At 37.6% G+C, this 20003-nt stretch overlaps 1 protein-coding gene across 2 annotated transcripts in view; it reads left to right on the forward strand.

Annotated features, from left to right (window-relative positions):
* Positions 1-10024: 10024 nt before the first annotated feature.
* CLVS1 (clavesin 1) overlaps positions 10025-20003 on the forward strand; it is a 162571-nt gene continuing 152592 nt past the window's right edge. For both annotated transcript variants that reach the window (XM_054590188.1, XM_054590187.1), the window contains exon 1: positions 10025-10162. The gene's annotated coding sequence lies outside the window, so the exon portion shown is untranslated. The remainder of the gene's footprint in view (positions 10163-20003) is intronic.

The following is a 20003-nucleotide window of genomic DNA, read 5'->3' on the forward strand; positions in this document are numbered from 1 at the left end:
CCTCTCTTCTATTCCCAAAGACCAGTTTTCTTTTTTTCCTGAGTCTCCCAGAGGAAGGACTTGAAAGTTATAGATTTAGGAACCAAATTCTTTTATTTGCTGAAAACATCTGCAAGAATAATTCCACATGTATCCAGTTTTGAAGAAAGAAGAACTCACAGTGACTAGAATCCATTTAGAACCCATTTGTAGAACTAATTTCCCAAACCATAACTCTTCTGATCTGTTATTATGATATCCACTGAAAGCTCTTAGGGTATTGGAACTATATTTTTTTGTGATACTTTAACTGAATCACAAGAATGTAAATATAAATTATGAATTATCAGTCCAAAAAGGATATACATGTAAGCTGCATGTTTGATTAACTAATTATTTATAAAATATATGTATATAATAGATGCTAAATACATTGAGTATAAACCCTAGTAGATAGTTTACCTACATTCAGGGTCTCAAATTTTTTGGTAAGATTAATGTGAATTTTAGAAATAACACTAATAACTTTAAAATTGATTAACTTCCATGGGAAGAAACAAGGTCTTATCTAGCATGATAGTATTTGTCATAGAAGCATAAAATTACATGAGTAGAAGACAAGAGTGAATTTTAAATAGCCTATTTTTAAATAGGGTAAAAATTCAGCATGCTTAAATATTTTCTGTATACATTTTTAATCATTTTATTCCAAGCATGGAGCAGAAGAAGAATTTTAAATTAAATACTTTATTTTGTTACTTTAAATATGTTTCTTTTGGAATTCAAAATAATGTCCAATTTCTGCCAAATCCTATTTTTGAAATCATACTGTTCACATTTGGTATTGAAGCGCTATTTTAATCATGAGTTTTATTTTTAAATGTTTTTATATTAAGAAAGTAAAAAATGAACATAAGATCATAAAATATCTGCATTAACAAATATCACATATTTTTAAAGTAAAAATACATTTAAAAGTATTTTTATTTTAAAAGAATCTAGATATGAATTTCTTGGGGTATTTATTAATGGCAATGAAGCCCATTTTTGCAAGTGTAAGAGCTCCAAAAAGAAGTTATAAAGTATTTTTATCATATACTTTAAAATACTTTCATCCTCATAAGCAGTTATTTACTGATTAATGCACACATGTGCATTTCACAGTCTTCTCCTTTAAATGACCTTATATCTCACTAGAGAAAGACATGTGCTTTGTATTCTTGGAGACAATGATAAAGGCTCCCAAAATTATACCCAGAGACTTGGATTTGTACACTTGTTCTGCACAATTTCCTTTTCTTGAGCAGGATCAATAATATCATTACAAAAATTTCTAGAAAACACCGAGGAAATGTGGCTCTTCCTTCAGTCCTGGAATGAGGTAAGTTAAAATGCAACATTAATTGTTGAACTGTGTAAGAATGAGGAGGGTAAGTACAGGGCTGTTCATAACCCAAATGGTAAGGAAAACACTTTGTGGGTGTAACAAATTGAACTGTGTCACACCCAAATCTGTATGTTGAAGCTCTAGCCCCCAATGTGACTATTTCTGGAGATAGACCTTTAAGGAGATAATTAAGGTTCAATAAAGTAGTAAGGATGGGGCCTTCATCTGGTAGGACTGGCATCCTTGAAAAGGTCCAGGCTGGTGTGGCTCAGTGGATTGCATGCAGGCCTGAGAACCAAAGGGCTGCCGGTTCAATTCCCAGTCAGAGCACATGCCTGGGTTGTGGGCCAGGTCCCCAGTAGGGGGTGCATGAGAGGCAACCACACATTGATGTTTCTCTCCCTCTCTTTCTCCTCCCTTCCCCTCTGTCTGAAAATAATAAATAAAATCTGAAAAAAAGGAAGGAGAAGAAGAGATACTGGGAATGTGGATGGACAGAAAGAGCTTGTGAGGACATCGCAAGAGGCAGTCATCTACAGCTAAGGAGAGAGACCTTACTAGGAACTCACCTTGTGAACCTCTTGATCTCAAATTTCTAGCCTCCACAACTGTGGGAAAATAAATTTCTGTTGTCTAAGCCATTCAGCCTGTGGTATTTGTTATTAACTTTAGTGGCTAATAAAGGGGATGTCCTTTCGTTTACCAGTTTAGCCCTTTCTGTTTCATCCATTTGATAGCCAAGGTCTTCTTTCTGTCTCTGTCTCTTAAAAGGAGTCATTGATGCCCTGTAACCCCAACCTGCCCTCCTGACTCCAGATCATTTCTGACATTCTTCCTTCAGAAATATACTGATCCTGCATCTCAATCCTAAGAAATCTTGCCAAGTGGCCGGCTTGCCTATTTTAGTCAGTAAAACCTGCAAAGATGTTTATGAACATGTAGCAACACATGAGCAATAAGCTATGAAGTTCTGAACACTTCTCACGTTCCTTTTTGGGAAAAGTGTCTCTTGGTGGTCCATTGCAATTATGTTTCTCTAGCATCATTTTGGCCACCATTTAGAACAGGGCTGCTTCTGAGCAAAAGGCAACCAGCAATAGAACAGCCTATCATCCTGCCTGTGAAAGAATCTTACCTGAGAGGACACTCTTTGTTTGATAATGACTAAATGAGCCAATCAGATTGCAGTTCTACAAAAGGGTGAATGCAGCACACACAGAGCATCTCAGTCAATAGAGTAGAGAAAGACACAAGAGAGGTGGCAGGAGACACAAAGCACGAATAGCAGAAGTCATGAGGTAGAAAGGAAAAGAGAGAATGAAACAACTGGTAGAAGCAGAGGAAGTGGAGGAAAAAGCCAAGATAGAACCTGCTTAAAAGACCACAGCGGCAACATTGAGGTGTGAAATATTTTAGCTCTCCAAGAGAACCAATCGCCCAATTCTTGTAGGATTCATACATTATACTAGAATAGCAGTTAAGAGCACTGAGCCTGAGAATAGACATGAGTTATTCTCCCAGTTGCCCAAGTAATCCAGGCACGTACTCAATCTCTCTATGACTCAGTTTGGGTAAAATGCCAACAATAAAAGTACCTCTTTCTTGCAGTTGCCATGAGGATTCAATGACGTTTTGCCTATAAATTTTTACTATATTGCTTTGGCATAGTAGAAACTTAAAACCTTTTAGCTGTTACTTTTATTATTAGCTGTGTACAGTTATAATAAGCTCCCACTTGATAAAGTCAATAAAGTGTCGATCTATATTTTGCAATCTGAAAGACACTAACATAAGGTTATTATGACATAATGAATAGCCCATCTCTAAAAGACACTTACATTTTGTAGAGGTTTAGTCAGAATTAAGGCATATAGTTTCCAATATTCAAATGCTTAACTTTGCCCTAAATAAGGAAAGACATGTAGAAAAAGTTGTGATTCCCCAAAGTAATCTGGCTAAGTGATAGGAAAGCTCCTAAGCAAATCCTAGTATGTGTGATGCCACTTAAACTCACTGTCTCGTTTTTCTTCTCCCAAAGTTGGGTGTTCACGAACAGGGTCTATTTACTGAGAGGTAGACTTTCTTTGTAAGATCAGATCTCAAAGGGAAATTATGGTCTGAGTAGTAAGGTCTTCTCCTACTATTTTGGAAAAGTCAGAAAAATTAAATAGAAATATAGTATATAAAATAGCAAAGATGGAAACCCAATTGAAATTAGCTTAATGGGCTGGTTCATTTGGCTCAGACAGTTGAAGGAAGAGTTATAGGAAGCAAAACCTTGGGACAGAACATGGAATCCAGAAGACCCTCTTTTCTTTTGCCTCCCAATTCTCAGGAGCTTCACGTCCTCTTACTTGCTTTATCCACTGTGGTTACTGCAGATAATTACCAAAGAGTCAAGTGCCCTTCCAAGACATGGTCTGGACAGGAATATTAAATAATGGGGGAGAAACACCTCCTCCAAAGGAGTATTGTTCAGACAAAGAACACGTGTTTACTATAGTACTTCACCTGAGACCTCACAGCTAATAAGAAGCAACGACTTGAACCAATGTCTTCTATTTCCAAATCTCATGTTCTTTCTTCAATCTCATACTGATGCTGTTCACTGAGTTCTTTTGCTTTCAAGTCATAGAAGTAATAATTCTGATAGCAGTAATTGTGCTTTTTTGTTTGAAACAATAGACATCCACTACAACTTGAACTGCTTTCCTCTTTTTTTCCTGTCAAGACTTTCCAACCTTGAATACCTCCTACTGTTTGATCCTGCAAAATGATTCTCTGGAAAGAGTATCAGAAATAATGATGTGTTGTTAGTTCTTTGTTTTTAGTGTCTCAAGTGTGGAAATGAGATTAACTTTGCATTTTCTTATTAAATTCTACTGCACATCAAATGCTCCCCCACACTATTCCCAGCTCCATGCAGTCAAGGAGGACCAAATGACTTACTCAGATCAATGAGCTATGACCACACGTGATATATGTAGAAAGGATACCCGCCCCTTCAGTGTGGTAGAAGGAAGAGTAAGCACGGTTCTCATGTACCCATTCCTCCATCACATGGCTTTCCAAGTGATGGCGCTTCCCTGAGTCAGACTTTGTGGAGCAGAGCCGTACCATCTCTCCTGCACCCCCGTCTCCCTGCCAACTAGCACTGGACCTCCAGCGCGAGAAATAGACTTTGTTGTACTGAGCCTCTGAGATCTTTGGGTTTATTTATTATTGAAGCGTAAACCATTATCTTCTGAAAGTGAAGTGCTGTATTAAAAAATAAATTTTATAGTGCTGACTAAACGGTTGGCAACATGTGGTTAGGAGACTTACTGAAGGTAAGAAAGATAACAATCCCATGTTACACAGTGGTAAAATATTTGGTTAAAACCATCCCCTGTCATAATTTAGGAATAAGATCATATACTCAAAGAATTCACATTTCTAGGGGGAAGTGTGTGAAAAACAAAGTGTTATTAGTATGCCTAGGTTATTATTTAATGCATTTTGAAAGATAGTAAAGAAAAAAAGAAAGAGATGACTTATTTTATAAATAGAAATAAAAGAATATGGAGACTTTCAGAAATCCAAGACCCTGTTATGTTTGAGTAGCCAATTAATTTTTGCTCCCAAAGAAAGAGATAACATTAAAAACCATTTGAGGCAAAGTCAAATTTTTTGGCAAGATTCAGATTAAGGATGTGACCCTCATAGTTACTTAAAACCTCTCAATGGTTTAGAATTTCTGAAGGAAGAGATCAGAGAAAGGGCCTGGCTTTACCACTTACTACTCCAGAGGAGCTCAAATATATTGAGAGAGGTTTAGGGTTTAAAAAAGCAAATAAATATAGTAGGTCAAAGGTCTATGCTTCCAAAGTAGTATAGTGTGGCTACTGAAACATGAAACTGATTAAGTCATACAGACAATGCACCTCTAAAGTCTTCAGAGAACTATACTTTCAAGGAATCTGTGCACTTGGAGTAAAAACTCATGTTAGCTGTAGATAACAGAAATAACCTGTGGGCCCCAATCTCCTAAGAAAAGGGAGTGAACTGAAAAACCACGTAAGCCCTAAGGAGGTTGAGGTATATATATTTCAAAATATTTTATGCACTAGCTTTACATGGGAATTGGCTAGATGTGAACTTAATTTGACCTTAAACTATTTTTATGTCACTCCAAAAGAAATGGGTTATTTTGCTAAGTATATGGCTACTTTATCCAGGGCATATTAGAATATGGAGACTTAATGATGCAACTTTGAATGCAGTAAATTTGAATGAATAGAATGTGAGATATATTGATACCATCCACTCCAGGCTGGAAGAAACACCTGACCTGCCACACCAATGATGTAGCAACCGTGACTTTGACTCCCAGAGTCTCTCCAAAAAAAAGAAACGAAAAAAAAAATCTTGAAATGACAACAAGCTGAAGACATCTGGTAGTGGTCAAGGCAGAGAAAGTCTGAAAGATTCAGAGATTCAATTTGTATACTACTTTCCCACTTTTAAAAAAGCTTGCTTACCTGCTTAGCCTTTTGAGGAAAAAAAACCCCCTGGAATTTATAAATGTTTAACATGCTTCTGTGGTTTCTTGAGCACATATTACTACTCAAAGAACTGGATATTTGCTGTGACCCAAGTAAAACAGAAATTGAAACTAAAATTGAAATCTTAATCTTAACTGAGGGCATATTCTACAACTTACATTTTGGATGTGGCCAAGGAGTATAATGGGGTAAAAAAAGAAACAAAAACTTCTCAGGTTGTGGTGCCAAGGGTTGTGGAGAACAAAGGGACAGCGTTTTTCCCAGAGACTGGAGTGAAGCCCTAACCTAAAAAACTCCTCTTACCAGCAGTGGAGGGGGTCTCCACCACATCTGTCCAGTGTCATTTCAGAATGACTGGACTCAATGTCCACCAAGTATCTTCACATCCTTCCCTTTCTGAGTGGGAGTGTTTTGTGGTTACCTCATCTCCCTCCTACTATTATATATTGTGTATGTTGGGGACAGGGGTTGCAAATAATTTGTGTTTTTGTTTATACATCTCCAGAACAAGAGGATCACATGCTTATGTGCAGTAGAGATAAGACAATGGCATAAAACCTAAATATCTGAAAAGTGGAACTGGATGTGGTGACTAAAGGAATCTTTGGAGATGGCTTGAGTGCTCTTTATGTGTTGAGAACTAAGATATTTTTAGTAACCACTAGAGTTGACTGTTGCAGAAACACTGACTGCTCATCAAATATGTTTGTGCTTGACCACATGTCCTAGTTCCCTTGCATGTAGGGAGGGCCATGTGACTTGTTCTCACCAATGGGCTGTGAGTAAAAATGATGTACATTACTTCCTAGCTGAAGAAGGAGGGCAGGCCCAAGTTCTCCAGGCATTATTGTTCCCTACTCTGGCCGTTGGGTGACTAGGTGGAACAGAGCCTGACTTTTTCCCCAACCCCCAAATCAGTGTAAACAAGAGAGAAACCGTTGTTCAGGAAGCCACTGGGACTTCAGAGTTAATTTGTTCTTTTGTATTACCTAGCTGATTCTGACTGATAGAAATTATAAAACCTCAAAACTGGCCTTCACATTAGCCAATAGAAATATCAGTGACAATCTCTTAAAATATATTAAGAGATATATCACAAAGCTATGGGGAGGAAAAAACATAATTATGGCTAACTAAAATACTATTAATTTTACAACTTGACCTTCCTCTTTATACATTTTCCGGTACTTGAGCATCAAAGCTAGAAAGGCACCATTTTACCATTGTGATATCATCCTAACATCTCTCTCATAAATATCAATATTTCCCTGGATACTATCCCATTCTGCCAGAACTCTCAGACTCCAGTGCATCCCATATGGATAGAGCCTTCATTTGTCAAAAGCAAACCCACAGAAAGCACATTCTCCCCATCCAAATCTTGACCACAGCAAACCCCAAATTAACAGGACCCTTTAAGGTAATGTAGAAATGGTCAGCTGACTTGGGAATGCAGAACCAAGGTCAGGCAGCATGCAAGATTCTTGTGAGCAGGCCATTCTTTCACCCTTGGCACTTGCTGCTTAGACACAAAGGGAGACATGGAGAAACTCTGCAAACAAATCCATAGGCAGTTGTAGTGTGAGGAGCTGATATGGAGGTTGAGCAGATTGTGCAGAATATCAGCATAATGCCAATTAGAGTGTTTAAGAAAAGAAAGCCATCTCGAAGTCTTTGGTTTACAATTAGCAGGCCAAAGCTTTAAGCAAAGACAAACTAGGTCCCAGGAAACAAAAGGACAGATTTAACACAGTGAAGACACATACTTAGTAAAGGGCCATAGTTCTTACACAGAAATTTTACGTGGTACAAGGCTGACGCTCATAAATGTTAAGGGAAATGTACACCTTCACTGGTACTTTGGGAAAAAGTAAATCTTTTAGCATATCGAACATATCTGTTCTAATCATCAATAAAAGTAACTTATTTTAAACTAGTTTATTCACTCTGATCAGGGCAAGCAAGTAACTTTACAAACCACTTTAAAAACATTCAGTGTATAGGCCATATTCTGACTGCCAGTAGTAGCTTTTGTAATTATACTAGGTCAGTCTTATCACATGACTAAGCAAGGGCATTCTGGGTTTACGTCAGGCAGAGACAGTTTTCTTCCATAAAGAGTTCTCAGAAAGGAGGGCACAAATATACACATATATATATATACACGCATAGTTATCTATACATACATAATAAATTGTATATGTGTGTATAGATACAATGTATGATTTTTTTTACCTCAGCTTAGAAAATACAAATAAAACTTGGCTCCATTATCAGTGATATTATTCAAAAGTCACAATGAATGGTGAACAAAAACTGAAAGGGAACATCATCTGGTAAAATGTATACAAGTTTATTTTAAATTTTAAAAAAGGTATTTTATTTTATTTTTCCTTGTTTTATCGTATTTTACTTTGGATACTATCAAATGTCTTCCTAAATAACATGTTTTATCATCCGTGAAGGCAAAACAAAGTTATAAAAAGTTCTCTACACAGCTATTAAATTTTTAAAAAGATTTTAAATCATAAGCTTATGAAACACTTAGGTCTTCATCTTTGTTAATGCTTATAGAACAGAAAAAAGAAGGAAGAGAGAATACTTAATATATAAGGAGAAAGGAAAATCTATAGAGTTTTTAAAGAGATCAGGATCAAGAAGAAATGAGGGGTATTAGTGTGGAAATTAATTGGAGAGTTTTTTGTTTCAAAAAATTCACATTTGATGCCACTTTGCAAGTAATGTCCATGATTAACTGTACCTTTGAAGAATTGCCTTTAATTCAGTTTATATGTGATCAAAACTCAGCAGCACCTTTACATTATTTTGGTGTGTCATGCCTTTTTGTATAATCACTCTCTATCTAAAATTTATAGCTTCACAAAAAAATTTAAAATATTTGTATGTGGGAAGGTTATGTCATTCATATATCTTCCAATCAACAAACATTTATTTAATACCCGTGATGTTCCAGGCATGCTTCTAGGTACTTGGGAAGCTTAGGAAGAAATTTTGAATGCTTTCATTGTTTTTGACAGTTTCCATGATCATGAATTAAGTTTATATACATAAATATTTATCTGCACAGCTGACTATATCTTCAGCATAGGGTGCACAAAGTGAAATTATTCGGTCTAAATTTATGTTCATTTTATGACACTTGATGTATGTTGTGAAATAAGTTTACAGAAAAATAGCACTTTCTCACTATTATCACACAATATGAGAGAATAAGTAAATGTAAAACTTCAGACAAAACTACATCTCAGTGCTATTTTAAATTACATATCCTTGTTTATGGTGAGGTGGATTTTTTTATTTTATTTTTTATTGTAATTTTTCCTTTACAAGGTTGATTCTTAAAAATGTTATGTACCTACCTTTCAGCGGAATTTTTTTGTTATTTCCTCTTTCTCTTTTTTCCTCTTAAGCCATTTGTGTTTTTATTTTATATATGATATTTTAAGTATGAAACATATATTTGTTGCATTTTCCCAGTAGTATTTATATTTATGCTTTTATGATATTTTTACATTTAAAGGGATCTTTATGCACTCAAACTATTGATCTCTTTTCTTCGTGATTGCTTCTATTCCTCTTGTGCTTAAAAAAAATCATTTTCTATCCTAATATCAGTAAAATATTTTTATGTTTTTCTAGTTTATAGAAGTAATTTAATTTTTATATTTATCTCTTTATTCTATATGGGATTAATTTTCATGGGATGAAGCTTTAATCTGAGTCTTTTCCAAATCATTCACTTTCTTACCACATTTGATAATAAAACAATCTATTCTTTTCCTAATCGGTTTGTGATACTAACCGTCTCATCTGTTATATTTACACACACGCACGCACATACACACATCTTTGATCTGTTTCAGAGGTTGCGTTAGTCTGATCGAAATATTATGTTTTTAGGGCTGGGGGGTGATGGTTCCGGTACTTTCTGTCCCAGCTGTTGCAAAATTACAGTAATTCTTAGCACTGTCTTAACAGACCTGAAAAGAGAAACGGTACGGAGGCATTTAGGACCCAGGGGAAAGCCAGGCTCAGTATAGAAGGACAGAGTCTCTGGCGCACACGCCTCCTACCCAAATCACAGCCCCGTGGAGCCGGGGCTCTCATTCACAGCTTTCTAGATAAATCTGAGCCTGAACCTGCCAGAATAGGGGATCTCACCTACTCAGCTCAGCAACGAGGACACCTGCAGAAACACATTCCCAAAGCAAGGCTAGGCGGCCGTGTGAAGGTATTTGTTGCCTTTTTTCTCCCTTCTGTATTTGCAGCGCATCCCCGCGTTTCCTCCCGCTCTTGCGATGCCATGGCTGCGGCGTTTCAGCACTTTGGTGCGTGGACAGCTCCCATCTGCAATCCCCTCGCACTCCATCCAACACCTCCCCCATCCTCTCCCTGCCCCGCACCCTGCTCTCCACAGCCTCCGGGGTCCATCCTCCTGCTCCCCGCGCCCGCTCAGCCTGCGCTCTCTTACACCATCAGCACCCCCATCTCCACCATCGCCGTCATGATCTCCACCATCACCAGCGCCGTAACTACAGTCAACACAACTGTGTCTTGTCACTTAGACAAAGCCCGAGGTCCGCAGGGTAGAAGAAAAGAGCCCAAGTTTTCAGGCATGGGAAGGAAAGTTCAGGTGGATGACACCTCTGAAAACAAAGAGAGACGCCGGCTTGAGAGAAAGGAAAAGTGAAGACAGGAGAGAGACCTCAGGCAGGGGGACAGATGGAGCACTTGCCAGACACCAGCAGTTAGCCAGCTGCTTTTCAGCAGATTATGGACTATTTAGCTTAGGAAATTAACATGGCCTGGGGTTAGGGTTATTCCGGTAAAAAAGATATGTGAACTCCATCCGTGGTTCTGGTTTTCCAATGGAGAATCACCAGGAAGCAGGGTGGGGGGTGACTGATGACTCATACTCACCCACACTCCCCTTTTCCTTCTTAAGCGTTTATTGCAGAAACTCTGAAATTAAGTTGTTTTTTTTTTCACTGAAACGTTTTGTAAAATGTAAACCCCAAAGGTTAACGTTGTGGCCAGGGTGAAAATTAAAGATGATGGCGATGATAATAACCTAACAAATGCAGCTCTCATTGGAAAGTGCTATTTGCTCAAATGTCTTTTCCTCTCTACTTATTTCATTTCAAATTTCCAATCTTAAACCTCTCTTTGAAGCAGAGAAGACAGATCCCTTGCCCAAATGGCCAAAGTAGTGTGGATATTCAGAGCAGATGGCCTGGCTTTGTTCATCACTAGTCAAGGGCTGACTCGGATTTGGAAGGCGAGATTTTGCGTGCTCTCTCAGTAAGCAGGCAATAACAGCATTTTTCTATAATAGTGAAGGGTAATAAAGTGCAAAAATTGAAGAGATATTTTATGTAACTGTTCTATCAGGCTCTGCTTTTAGAGTGCTATCATTTTCTATCTCAACTGAAGGGAAGTTGGAACATCTTTCAAATATCTTGAAGGTCCAAACCCAAGTTATAGCACCTCTTTCATTTAGCTAGAATCATCTGTTTATTAAGAGCTAATGAACATCAGAAAAGTGTATGAGCCTGTGATAAATAAAAATCTTTTGACAGGTACCCATATAATCAATTACAACTGAACAGAAAACTATTGGAGATTTTTTTGGGCAAATTATTTTTCATAAAATCAACATTTTAATTAAAAATAAGATGGATCAAATTTTCATATAGAAATAATGTCAGGCTGCATGTAAAAACCAAGTGTAAACCAGAGCACAGAAGATGTTCATTTGAAAATTACCCTTATGCATTTATTCTGCCTATTAAAAAAGAGGCAATAAAGCAAGTTTTGTCCAAACCAGCTTGCTCATCATTAGAGGCATTGCCAAAAATAAATAATAGTCACAAACAAGTATCTTCTGGAAGAAGTTCCGAGAAAAAATTCACACCAGAAACTTCTTGAATGTCAAAAGTTACTTGTTTACTAAACATTGGCATAATTCTACCTGCCTCTAAGGTTCACTCAATTTTAAACTCAAACCAAGAAAATTAGTGGAGATAATGGTGAAATGGATTTTAGAGATGAAGCAAATCTGGTCATGTATACACTGTCTTCAGATTGGTAATAGCCACAGTAAACAAGACCTCTCAAGTCCCCAACCAACAAGATTCTTAAAACTCCCTTATCTGTATGCAAAGAATGGTTCAACCCAGCAATTTTTAAAAGTGTACATATTGTCAGTTCTAGCTCATTCTAACCAGAAACTCAAGCCAGCAATCCAGAGCTTCCAATGCTGCTTTCTTCCTGTGCTTAATACAATTTCCGGAGGCTGGGGAAATTTCAAAACAATGCTGCTTCGGTGAGATGTACAGGCATGTGTCTTAGCAGCAGTGCCTTTCTCAGAGTGAAATATTAGGCTGAGCTTATTTTTTTAATAGAGTACTGTAATCTTGGTTTCCTCTTTTGTTTTTTTCTATTAAGGGCTATTTTACTTTTCTTATATTTTCAATAACAACTTCCTCCCTTTTAAAATGAATTTGAAGGTGAACAGGAAACATTTTCCAGCAGAGTGGCATCATATACATTCGCAGACATGCTCACAAAGAGGCACATCCTTTGAGAATCATGGAGTACAAGGCTAAGAGGTCCTTCATTTCTCAAAAGGGGGAATTACAACTCTTCAGAACTGGTGGTGTCTGCTTATTTCTGCAGTCTTTACAGAGGGACACCTTATTAACCCTAAGAAGTCTATTCACGATTTTACACACAGCCTCCCAGCACAGCCATCCTTAGGAAATGAATTCAGGCTGACTTGGATCTCCTCTGCTTTCCTGTTTCATGGTGACTCAGAAAGAGAAGGTAACACAGAATGGGTATACAAAACATGAGTTTTGGCCACATGCAATTGGCCCCGAAGTAGCCCTCAACATTGCCAAAAAAGATCTTTTCCCCATTACACTGTTCCCTCCAATTTTGATTATTTTAATTATGGTTCATTTTATCCAGATTTCACTGAAATAAATTTGTTTCAGAAGATCCACAGTGTAAACTACTGTGAGTCTACAACCCCTAACATCAGTCTAATGTGTTATATCCCTCTAGAAAAAACTGTACCTAATTTCCAATCCAAGATTTTTTTACTTAAGGAAGTTTGTCTTTGGTTTGATTCTTCACGGATGTGGAAATGACTCGGTTACTCTCCTGTCAATAAAGAATTTTCATTTATTCAGGTAAAATGTTTGTTATTCTTCCCTGCCTCTGCTGCCTCCCACAGATCTTTCTTGTACCTTCTCTGGCCAGATGATCCTATGCAGTTCCTCTTTATGGTCCTGTGATCATGTGACGGAGAGAATCAGAGAAAGTTTTCTGTGTGAGAGGCTACTTTTCTGTATCTCCTTCCTGACCTCTGAGCCATCTGGAATTTTCCCACTGTGTTTGAGATGATTACTTTTGTTTCCTGGGCCCTTTTAGCCAAATCTCTAATTCTTAGATATAATGCAGACCCCTTTCTCCCTCCCTTCTCCTTAAATCAACATCCTCTCAATTCAACTTTTGTTATTCTCTAATGTCTTATGTAAAGTCCATATTTTTCTAGGTGTCAAGCACATAGTATATTCTGTGTTCATTATTTGGTAGTTTTGGAGACAGTAGAAGGGACATTGTGGGCCTGGGAATAGCATTTGGGGGTTTAAATCACAGGCTCTATTAATAAAAGTCCTCTAGTCTAATGTGCAGTCAAAGTCAAATACTATAAACAAAATGTAAGATTTTTCTTTTTTTTTCCTTTTTCTTTTCCTCTTTCCCTCCTCCTTCCCTCTCTCTCACCTTCTCTTGCTCCCTCCACCCTCCCTTTTTTTCATTGCTGTTGGTATAAATACAGAGCATGCAGACATGTGTAAACAATTAATGGGGTCATCTGAGAAGCTGTTATGAATGTGAATGCTGAGACTCCAACAGGAATGAGTATGTTGGGAGTACTTTTTACTCTCTTCTTGGACAATGTGGCACTGCTGTCCACAGACAGTATGAGCTCTAACCACAGGGGCAAGTAACCTACCTTTTCAATCCCTTTGATTCTTTGTAAACCCTTTAGACCATTGCTTCCCAAACATTAAGATACATACAAATTGCTTGGGGATTCTGCTTCCTGTACAGCAGGTCTGTGTAGGTCCTGACAGCCTGTATTACTAGCAAGCTCGGAGGTGCTGCTGATATTGCTTATCCACAGACCACACTTTCAGAAGCAAAGGCAAAGAAAGTTTTCTTTCTTTATTTTTTTTAAACAATCTCACCTCATGTCTTATTAAATAACGGCACTCACACTAAAGTAAAATGAAAGCCATGCCAAGTTCTGAGTGAGAAGACATTAGAAATCATAGCTCCGGTTGAGGAGAAAGTTATACAAACCGTCCATTTCCCTCCACCTCACTCATACGTATCCTGCTGCGTCTTTCACCAGGCAATTTTCTTTACCCAAATACCTGTTGTTGCCATCTGCCTAAATCACACCCAGAAGAAGGGTCCCATAGATGTGCTGGGAAAATCACTGAGTGGAAAAGGGGGCGAGGGGACTTAGTGACCATCCGTGTGTAATCCCTGCCTTCCTTGCTGTCTTACAGATCCTATTCCTCAAAAAGAGTCTATTCTTAGAGAAATACCTTCTTCCAAGTGTTTTTCATTCTTTTCCTCCCATTGCTACTCATAAGAAGTACAACTAATCAGTTTTTTATATTGGGGCATTGACTGCCAATGATTTCTTAGGAGGGTAGTTTAATGGCATGAACAATTCCAGTCTAAATACCCCTTTAATTTCATTATTTTACCTCATACAGTGGCAAGACCAATCCACACCATCCTTACAAGTGGTCTTATCCTTCAACTCTTTGCATTATTCGTCCCAAAGCAAACTAAAAAGATAAAAGTTTTATAGGTTGTTCTAGAATTCAGGGCACTAGAACTCTTCTCTCAAATAGGTCCATTTCGTCTGAGTCCCAGCCTATTCTAATTCTGACCTGGTATCTATTTTGAGTAGAAGTTCTCAGTGTCTCTACTCTGATGAAACTCTTTCCAATTTACTCTTAATATTTGTTAAGAGCAAGAACAAATGGGAGCAGATGACTATGTGTTTAGTTGCTATTTTAAAGGGCACCCAGGGAGCCTACACAATGAATATTTATGCAGCAAAGGTAAGCTAGGACTGAGCTAAAGGTGATGAAAGTTGACTGTGAGCCAGAGGCTAAATTTTAGTTCCATGGGTGTTCAACCTTTTGGCATCTCTGGGCCACACTGGAAGAAGAGTTGTCTTGGCCATACATTAAATACATCGTGATATGTAATCACACATACAAAAAATCTCGAAATGTTTTAAGTAAATTTATGATTTTTGTGTTGGGCCACATTCATAGCAATCCTGAGCCTCATGTGGCCCACAGGCCACAGGTTGGACATCCATATCTCAGATGATTAAAGATTTCTCCTTTATTTTTCCAGACTACTCTCCCTGCCCTGGTACAGATAGTTTGTATCTATAAGTTGGCTAACGATTGAGAGCAAGTCCATGGATTTGGGGGCTACAGCACTTATGCAGAGAAGTCCTATAAGCCCTAATAGTCAAGCTCAAATTCATCATTTGGAAAAAAACATTCCTCTCTGGTCAGCACCAACAAATGTTGTAATTAACCAACCTCTAAGATATAAATGTAGGCTCCACTCGGCAGTAAGGGAGCATGTCATTTTTCAGGAAAGATTTCAAATAGAGTTGTACTTTAAAGAAGATTTCTGTTCCCTGATTTTCAGGTTTGGTTTAGATGTGTTATCAGCATCTATTTTTATTTTGTTCAGTATGAAAATTCCTTTCAGCTTTCCTAAGGGAATTTGTATACTCAGCTGAAAATATTTGAAATATTAGAAAGGTGAAGAGCCATAAGGGTTAACCTAATTCAATGTACATTTAAAATTTGAAAATATAACTTTCAGAGTCACTGACTGATAAGATAGTTGATTAGACTTTCATGTGGGAAGTTCTATCCCTGAGATTAATTTTTCATCTTTATTTTATAAGAGAATCCCACAAAACAAATATATCATTTTTCATTTTATATGTACATTAATTTAAATTTATATGCCCTTAAAATTGTTCTTGGTGTTCTTTATTACCAAGAACACCCAAAAGCAACCCATATTTGAAGTATTGTTAATTAGTTATTGATGTTCCCATATTTCAAACAATATTTAGACTTTATAGGTTTTATCTTTCTGGTCATGACAACAAGTACTCTTTCCTCCCCCAATTTGGCCAATTTTACAGCATCCCTTAAATAATCTTCCCTAGGACTGGTAGGGGGCAGGCATATGCCTGCCATGTGCCTGAGTGACTGTAAGGGCACTCGTTTTGGGATAGTGCAGACACAGCACCTCCTCTGAGAGGCAGGACAGGGTCATGGGCAGAATGTGCACTTTGGGTCCGGTAAGCTTGGGTATGAATCTTTGTCCTTCTGGATATACTTAATCTATCTAAATCTCAGATTGAGCCTTTCATCTAATAAATATGACAAGTAGTCAGTGAATACTTGTTAGTGTTTTCCCCCAACTTTAATTCTAGGTCATTATCCAACTTTAAGCCAAGTGCTTAGCTGTTCTGGGCCTCAATGTCTTTTTATTTACCTGGAGACAACACATTAATGATACCAACAAGAATAATACAGTAAATGAAAATGGAGCTTTTTATTTCTAAAGCACTTTTACTTACATTATTCCACATAATCCTCAGCATCTTCCAGGGAATTATCTTTCTTCTACATGTTGTGGTATCATTGTAAAAATGAAAAAAAGAGAGAAAATGCTTTGAAATAATATCTACACACGTGCATACTTGTAAACAAGATGTGGTTATTATTGTGATTGTTTCTCACTATATTTAATGTGTGCCTCCAAGGCTAATGCGATGAATAAGAATATAGATTATAATAAAACCAAAATAGATTTCACTTGGGTTAATATACTTTTGAAATGACTTTTTTACCTAGATCCTTTGGCTCATAAATGCCAGTGTATGTGTTTATAGGGGTGTGTGTGCATGCACTTACAAATGTACACTTTCTCAGGACTGGAGTCTGAATAAGAAAATATGCAAAAAGATTTTTTTCTAATGGAAACTTGAGCTGAAGTTTGAATTTGGAATCTATAGATGCCATGCTTACAAATATCATTACACACAGACTCTTTTTTCCTCTCCCTATACAAAAATACCACTAACAATTTTTAGTTCATTGAAAAAACGTGGATTAGAAGTGGCAGTTAGTTCCTACCTTGGGTTTCACAGAGGGCGTGGCAAGTTACTCTCCATGCATCTGAAACAATCTCTGAATAAAAAAAATCATTGGGGACCCAACCAGCAGCGAGAAAGATCATTTCTGAGGCTCACACCAATCCGCCTGAAGTGCACTTTTTGGTTATCAAGCCCATTTCAATGCCCAGGTCATGCTTGGCACTCTGATAGGCAAGGCAAAGTATCAACCCTTCCAACAGAATGGCAGGGTCTTTGATCTGGCATTTTAGCCAAAGGAAACTGTGTTAATGGAAGAGGAAAAACTGTGATATCTGGAAAAGGCATAGAGAGCTTATGTTTAAATAGTTTCAGTCATCCTTCAATGAAGATATTATGGTAACTGGACATTTGTAAGGTATGATTTTAGGCTACCTAGGAATATCCCTTAAACCTGTAGGCATAGTTAGGTTTCTAGAACAGTAAATTTGGAATGGATTTTAAGGAAGGAGAGTGAGTCTCTGAGAGAGAAGCTCTTTCTGAAGGTCACAAAGATCTTAAGTAATAAATATTAGAACGTCTCTCCTACACATGAAAGGCAGAAAAGCATAGTAGTAAAAAGCATGGGACTGGATAAACATTACTTGGGCTTAAACACAGTTTCTGTTTCTTAATAGCTGTGTAACCTTGAGAAAGCCTCTTTATGTCTCAGATTTCTCCTCTAAAAAGTGGTGACAATATTACTCTCATTTAATACAGTTGTTCAAAAGATTAAATAATGTACTCTATAAAAGAAGATTATGTAAGTACATGGGACATGATTAAACACAGTTATAATAAATAATGAATTGTAGTTATTATTATTAATACCAACAGGGCAGAAACTACTCATGTGATACCAAGTATAATGCATCTTTTTGAACTCGTTTGACTAATTTAGAAAAGTTAAATGAGAACAAAATCCTTCACATGAACAAAAGAGTACAACCAATTGAAAACACTACATCCCATAAAACATTTATATAAAGTATTGCATTTTTAGTGCTTTAAATATTATCAGTTTAAGTTGTTATTTAAGTAGCAGTCTATTCAGACTTCCGAAAAGAAGGATCTGCCTTTAATGAAAAATATTTATTTCATCTTAAGTTTAAAACCCCGTGACCCTGGCTTGGATAATCTCCCCAGAAGCTTCCACTGTATGCTGAGCACAGAATAAAGATATAGATTGAAGCAAATTTATTTCAGATATTATAGATTGGAGGCACAGCTATGTGTGGCAGTGGGCCTTGAAAAATGCAACCTCAACTCTCCCCTTGAACCCATAGTAATTGATCTCAAAAACATTGTTGAGCTCCCTGAGCTGTAAGGTAAGTAACTCACTCCCAGCAGCTTTAAATCTTCTGTACAGGACAAGCTAGCACTATTCCTTGTGCTCTAAGCACATTGTACCATGGCTTGGAACTTCAACCATCACTTCACAAGTTTCAAGGAGTGATGATCTGAAGTTCAATGTGCCCAGACTAAGTTCTCCCAGGGGCAAAAATACTTTGTAAATGAGAGGAAAAAAATGAAAAGTCAGCTGCAATGCCCTCACTGGGTTCAAAAGTACCCAAACAGAATGGGAAAGCACTTACTGAAACAACATTTTGAGTACTTTATTCATTTATTCTATGTATATATTTATTGAGCACCTACTTTGTGACCAGCACTGTTCTAGGCACTGAGAATAGGAGGTGAACACAGCAAAGTTGATCTGCTCATGAAGACAAATTTCTTTGTACCAGGTACTGTATTTGAGGATACACAGATGAATGAGACCCAGCTCTTCTCTGCAAGGAATTCAGAGTAAAGAGGGAGAGAGGAAAAAGGCAATAAAATGTAGTGTTGTAGTGGCTTGGGAGATACTCATGACCTCTGCAGGTAAATAACGGTTTCCCAGAGAAAATAATCTCCAGGATGACTCCTGAAGGGCAAAGAGGAGTTAATGAGTGGCCAGTGTAGGTAGATAGAGTGTCTTTGCTAAGGACCACAGAAATGAGAAGAAACTGCAGTGTCTCAGTGTGCTGTATGGCTGGATGGTGACAGATAGGGATCAGATGATGAAGGGTCTTAGAAACCATGTTACATAGCTTTATATTTTATCCTAGGACAATCGATAGCTATTGATTGATGTCAATCAAGGAGTGACATGAGCAGATTTCAATTGTAATACAGAAAATAGGCTGGAAAAAAATCAAGATTGGCATTAAAGGCACTGCAGGGAGAATGTTGCAGTGCTGAGCAGGTGAGGGGTAATGTGGTCAAACACAGGCAGTGAAAATGGTTGGGAAAAAATTGGGCAGGTCTGAGAAATATTATAGAAGTGATTGCCTGGAAGTGGGTGGTAAGGGGGAGGGTGCAGTAATGGCTGACTCCCAGGTTTCTAGAGTGGGAAACTTCAGAAGATGAAGTCAGTTACTAAGAGACAGAGGTGGGGGGGCAAATTCAGAATGAGGAACTGCGATTAGTTCAGTTTTGAACATACTGAGTTTGTGGTGTTTATGGGGCATCTAAGTGGAGGTGTTCAGCAGGCAGTTGGACATGTAGCCTGAAGATTGGGAGAGAGCTATGGACTGAAGCTATCCAGGTAGAATAGTCAAATGCTGGGGCAAGAGCCTGGAAAACACCACACTGAAGTGGTGGGCACAGAAAGAGCTGACTGAGCAGGAAAGGACAGAAGGCTAAGAGAAAAATCAAGGTCTATGAAGTCACAGAAAGAGTGGAAAGATGGGAGAGTTTTAAAAAGGATGAAGTCATCAGCATCAAATACTGGTAGAAGTTGCCCATAATAAGCACTATAATT

This window comes from Pteronotus mesoamericanus, unplaced genomic scaffold, assembly GCF_021234165.1.
Source record: "Pteronotus mesoamericanus isolate MK-2021 breed Mesoamerican mustached bat unplaced genomic scaffold, CSHL_Meso_final scaffold_174, whole genome shotgun sequence".
Lineage (NCBI taxonomy): Eukaryota > Metazoa > Chordata > Mammalia > Chiroptera > Mormoopidae > Pteronotus > Pteronotus mesoamericanus.